Here is a 6212-nt window from a genome sequence, read left to right as displayed (position 1 = left end):
AGCTAGAGCATGCGGTCAGCCGCTTACTGCCTGGATCAAAGAGCTAAGAGGCAAACGCTGACGCTTTCCTGCAGGGCTGCGGAGGGAGATCCCTCTCTGCACGGGGAGTGGCTGTATCCCATCTCAGAGCCCCCGCAAGCCGGCCAGCCCCAGGGCTCAGGCGTTACCCCAGGGCCGCCTGCTTGGAGAGACGTGGCACTTGGCACATGGGCTTTTCAGCCAAACCCTCCTGCTCGTATTTCTCCATGCAGAAGCCCTTAGGTTTGCATATTCATGCTGGTTAACTGCTGCTCCTGACAGATGAAGGCTTATGCATTTGCAAAACCTTTCCCTATCTCGCCTCACAGGTTGCAAGCGTGCGCTCTGCAAATCCACAAGGTCTTTGGGCAAGGTGCCATTGCTGATAAGGTGCTGCAGAGCTGGGGAGCAGGAAGTGGCCACGAGTGCTCGGGGCACTTCTGAGCAGTGAGCGTGAAATGGAGAAGTTTGCCTTGCCTCCTTCCTTTTGGTCTTAGGAGCTCCAGCTATTCCTTTTCTAGACACTTTTAAACTTAGGTCAAAGGCAAGCAGGTCTTTCATGTTGCAGACAAAGTGGGAAGTCTAGGCAGGGTTTCTGGGTTTCCTACGCTACTGTGTGTCTGCCACAAAAGTCTGAGTTTTTTAGTCCCCCCGCTATTCTTTTGCCTCCACATGGAGCTGAGATCTACAGAAAGTGCCTGGAGAACCATTTATTTAGTTCATGCGCTTAGAGAATCATTCAGTTTTGATGATCTCCATTCAGATGGAGCACCCTTATTGGAAGGTGGTGACTGCTGAGAAATGTTTCAGGTCCCCAGTCCATGGGTAGGTCGTGGTTCGTTCCCCACATGAGGGGCTCAGATGCAGCCATGAGAGTTAGGAGGGGTGGCAAAAAGAAAAAAACCATGACCAGCAAGGGTGAAACAGAGGTAAAAAGGCTGTTTCTTGTGTGTAGAGGAGAAACTGGGGAAAAGAGGATGCCAAACATTACGTTTAGTCCAACCCCGGGGAACATTGGTGCAGAAACAGCAGGAAGGAAATGCACATTTTAAAAACCTTTTTACTTGTACTGGCTAAACTTAAGTGATTGCTTTTTGGAGCCCTTTTAAAGCCTGCCAGCTTCGCTGCCACGTGTCCCCCAAACACTGTGCTGGACATTCAGCTTAGCCCTAGGGCTTGGTCCTGGTCAGCAGCAGGTGGCTCAGCTGTAAGGTCCCGTTTCTGGGAACAGACCTGAGCCGTCCTGTGCTGAAGGAGTCGAGGCAGCCGTCGGTCCTGCCCCTGGCCAAAAGAGGAATCCTCCTGCCAGGATGCTTGTTTTCAGCTCCTTCAGGACTACAGCCGGGCTCCTTTTTTCCAGGGAACGTGGGGCTGGCAGTGACAGGAGGGCATGCGGGCACATGTGGCATGTGGGCACAGAAAGCTCTGGGATGTGAGCAATGCCGGTGGCTCACTGCAGACGGGCAGAAATTGCCCCTGGACGCTGCTCCCCGCCTGGGAAGCTGGCAGCAGGACTTGCAGCATTGGAGTGGCTTTGTGCTTTTTTGGTGGCATTCCTAAAAAGGGTGACTTTTGCAATCCTCGCAGTCCTTGGACAAAACTTTCCTGGCAAAACCCCTTCAACGTTTCTGGGAATGAAGTTTTTGAGAAGAGACTGTGTTAAAGGCAATTACTGTTTTTGTACAACGCTGACAGGTTTACTGGTGCAGAGATTTCCTGTGGGAACTCTAGTTTATGCCAGTGGGCTGGGCTCAGAGAGCTGAGGTTGCTCTGGGAAATACAATGAAGATTTTCTGCTTAAAACAAAGGGCAGAACCAATGAAGGAGGATGAGAGTCCTGGTTTCTCTTCCCTTTCTGCCTGCTCCCATCTGCTTGTTTGTCTCCTGTGTTTACTCTGTGTTGCCCGTGGGACCTTTGGGGCCGGAAGTGTGTTTATTTGCACAGTACCTTGCGCAGTCTGGCCCCAGTCTGCATGGTCTCTGGGCACCACTGCAACAGGAATGTTAACTAATAGCAAACCCAGAACAAAGCTGAACGGCCCCTCAGTCCTTGCTGGGCTCTTGCAGGCTGCATTCAACTGAACATCGCTGCTGGCAAAGAGGCCTGTGTTTAAAGCTGCTTTGGGCATTGGGGAATTGCAATAAAAGAAAGTAAATTGGAGCTGCCAAGGCGCCCTGAGCAGGCTAAGCGTGTGCTGAAGCAATGCTTTCAACCTCATCGTGTGGCCAGGGGCCTGGGCCTCTGCGTGTTGGGGCTGGTCGCTGTACGTCACTGCCAAACGGCCTTTGCAAGGGGAAGCATCCAAGGGCTGATCCAGAGGGGAGCTGTAAGAGCCAGTGTTTTTAGGACCTTTGTTGGAAGTGGAAGATAATCCTTTGGGACTGGGCCTCCAGCCAGCACCTGCTGCAAACCGGGGAGGAAATCTGGGTGCGGTGGAGAAACGTAAGGTTTGGCTCCGGACATGAGAGAGATCTCAGCCGTACCAGGGCTCATCAAAAAGACTTGAAAGCAAAGTCCCGTGGGGAAGATCAGGGTAGTTTTGCACCCCAGCAGGGCTGGAGTTCCACCTGTGGTGTTGGAGGAGTCCTGCAATCACAGGGGGTGCTGGCACAAGGGCCCCCTTGGGCTGGCCTCCCATCCAATGTCCCATTTGGACTGGATCTGTGGCCAGCACAAGATCACATCGGTGGTGACTTTGTCTAGTTGAGTCTTCAACACTTTCAAGGAGGGAGACCCTGTTTCTCTCTGGGTGCCTGGCCCAGGGTGTCCGACCATCCTGGAGAAGGCATTTTCCCTGGTGCCCAAGGCAATCTTTTCATCTACAATCTGTAGTGTTGCTCTGAGAACAATTTGCCCCATCATCTTCATAGCTGATCCTGAAGGGCTGATCTCTGCCCTGCTGCTAGTGCCCAGTGAGAGGCAGGGCTGCTGTGGGGCGCACGCATGCTGGGGCTGTGCCCTTCTCCACACTAGCCCCACAGCATGCAGGTGAGACCAGCTCTACATGTTCAGCATTCATTGCTGACTCCTTCACCTTGCGATCTCCCCTGGAAAGGGCTTCCTTTCCTAGGAGGTCCTGCCTCCCAGTTCTCCCAAGGATCTTTGTTCTGCCCCCAGCCCTGGAGCAAGGCCAGTAGCTCCAAGAAGGGAGCTGGAGCCCTTCTTGCTATAATTTATTCACTACCACCAAAACAAGCCCTCCTTTGCTGACGCTTCTTTCTTCCCTCTGAAGTTTCCCAGCTGCTGTGAGAGCAGCTTTTGAAGATGACACCTGCACAGTAGCCAGCTGGGTTCGGTCGGCTCCCCTGGCTCTGTGGTGCTAGAGCCATGGGGTGTGGGGAAAGGCACAGCGTGGCTGCCCACTGCACTGCCGTACCCTGCAGGAGGATGGATGCCCTGCTGCCCGCTGCTGGCTGTAGCCCAGACCCTGCTTAGAAAGGATGGGCCCTTTTGTGCTGGCCAACTGATTGCAAGAGCCCACGACTGGGATGACTTTGAGTTGTAGAGCGATTGGGTATGATGTTTGCCCGAAAGGGGGATATTGCTGGCCTGTAAGATCTGCAATCGGTCTGCTCTACAGCAGGAGGTTGGTTCTGATGGCAAATTCTCCATTCCACGGCTGGGCTGGGGGCACCCACGAGATGTGTGGGCACATCTTCTTGAGTGTGAGCTGATGGTCAGCACCCCTTGAAGAGAGAACCTGGATAGGGGTCCACAGCCATACAGCCCCTTCCCACATCCTAGGCAATGGTGTGGAGAGGCCAGATCTGTCTGTGCAGCCAACGGTAGAGGGTCCCTTAAGGCTTTGCCACACAAAATGTGTGTGACATTTTATGTCAGAAAGAGCCTTTGCAAACGTCAGGAATAAAGACGGAAATGAAGAGGGCATAACAAGTCCTGAAAAATGACTTGTGTCTGCTAGTAATAAGGGGTGAGTTATGATCTTGGAAAAGCAGAAAAAGTATCCTATGTGCAGGGTCCAGTGCATCCCTGGTCTTGATTAGGTGCCCTTCTCACACCGTCCTCTGCATGTGAGCTCTGCTTGAAATGTACTGTCTACAGAAGCGTTTCTCACCCTTTTCTAATCCAGGGACAGCCAAACCTTTTTTGGTAGAAATCCAAGGATCGTTTTGTTCAGAGCGCTGCCACATGGTTTTATTTACAACCCATAAGGATTAGGCAAACGTCTGGCTGTTTGTCTCTTTTATTTTATCCTCTCTCGCTTGCTTGTGCACATAGGAATGTGCGTGTATGTGTTTAGAAACGATTTTGCAGACCACTTCCTAGTGTTGTTGGGACAAGGAGCAGATCTTGGACTGAACATGACAGCAAGCAAAGAGATGGGCCCAGTATCCTTACTTAACATTGCAAATTGGTTTCCCAGGCAGGTCCAGCAAGGGAGAAAAGTCCCAGACGCAGTCCAAGCCACTTCACCGACCATCTCCTGCCAGGCCAGGATCCCTAGCTCAAGGAGGTTAAAAATCCTTGAGGACCATCAATGCCCCTATCTTCACCAGAAAACCAGGCTTTGGGGCCATCCCCATTCGTTAATAGCAGAAGACTAAAAAGCATCCCAAGCCCACGTTGCTAGGCTAAGCACTGCCTTTCTCATCCTTTCTGCTGATAATCTAGGCTTTTTGTTTCTTTACCTCCTGCTTTGCAGTTGCCAGGTCCCCATGCTTCTGGATGAAGCATCTGCCACTGCATGATGGGATCTGGAGATGTCCCCAGTCACTGGCTTTTTGTCTGAGGGAGTACTCAAAGGTGGCTGCATCACCTCTGGAAGAATCATGCCTTTCCTGCAGCATTTTCAGGCTACCCTCACCCCTGTCCATGGCAGCCCCAGCAGCAAGAAAGGCTTTTGGAGGCGATGTGGAGGGCAGAGGCCTGGCAGGAAGCCTGGAGGCCTCTGTGCCCTTGAAGAGGTGCTGAGGTTGCGCAGGGTGCTGCTCACAGGGTGCTGTGCCTTTCTACATTGCAGTGTCCCCGTGGCTGGGGGACGGGGCTGCCCCTGCGCTGTGTTTCTGTGGGCTGCGCCACAGAAGTGGGACTTTTCCTCCCTCCCCAGGAGGAGTTGTGCAGGTTGTGCATGGCAGTGGATCTGGGACATGTGCATGACTCCGTCTGCTGGGGCAGGTCACCCTGAGCCTCTGCCCATACAGACCTTTGCAGACCCAGGGCTGTGCTGGTTGGTGTCCGTGGGTGACACTGTGTTCGGGGGACTTCCAAAAATCAGGCCGCTTATGTAAGTCCCCCGCTAAGGACGGAGGGGCTGCGCTGCCAGCTCTCCAAGCCATGCTTAACTTGACACATGTGTGCCGTCCTGTTAAATGTGGTGGCTCTGATTCTCATTTGTGCCGAGTCCCTTTGCGCCAACCTGCCGGAAGGGAAGGGGCCTTCCAATGAGCGCGCTTTGCTCCGTGGCCCGTATCCTTTCAAATGCACCGCTCCATCTGCCAGCTGGGCCCAGGACCCAGCTCTCCCCCTGCCAGCAGACCCAGGGCCAGGATCCTGGTGGGCAAACGCCAAGGTGGCGTCCCGCTGATGTGAGATGACCAGCCCCAGAGCTTGCCGGCATCTGCAGGGCAAGCAGGGAGCACCACGACGGGCCGAGACCATTAGGCAAGACTGTCCCCTGCAGCTTGGACCTCCCTTATTGCCCTGCAGTGCCTTCTAGCAGCTGCCATTTGGGGACCACCCTGGCTCTGTGCAGCTGGCGGACAGGGAGGCTGTGCCTGTGGGTGCTGTCCCCAGCCCAGGGATAAGGGTTGGCTTGGAAGAGAAATTGGGAGCCAGTACGCTCTCCTGCCCGGCTCTCTCCGGACAGAGCTGTTTACATGTGATCCAAGTGGAGCGCCTAATTTGGGGGATGCCACAGGGCCTGCAGGGAGTGGGGAGCGCTATTCAGTGCAGAGCAACTCTGGGCACACGCACAGTTGCCCTCTGGGCTTTGGAGAGCTTTCAACTCCAAGACAGGGGCACTGATGGCATTCAGGTGCCTCTGGGCACAGGTAGCAGCTCACTTCAGGATTCTGGGTGGAGGCACGTGGTGCTCTGCTTTGCCATGCACCTGTGCCCCTCATGGGCTGCATCCTCTGTGGTCCTGACAAGTCCTGCATGGATGTTCCCAGGTTTAGGGCCTTGTGGGGTGGGGAGCCAGACCTTGGAGAGGCCCGTTTGTGGATACATCTTT

Source organism: Struthio camelus, chromosome 9 (genome assembly GCF_040807025.1).
Source record: "Struthio camelus isolate bStrCam1 chromosome 9, bStrCam1.hap1, whole genome shotgun sequence".
Lineage (NCBI taxonomy): Eukaryota > Metazoa > Chordata > Aves > Struthioniformes > Struthionidae > Struthio > Struthio camelus.
The sequence above is the reverse complement of the archived record's forward strand: the minus strand, read 5'-3'. Positions refer to the sequence as shown.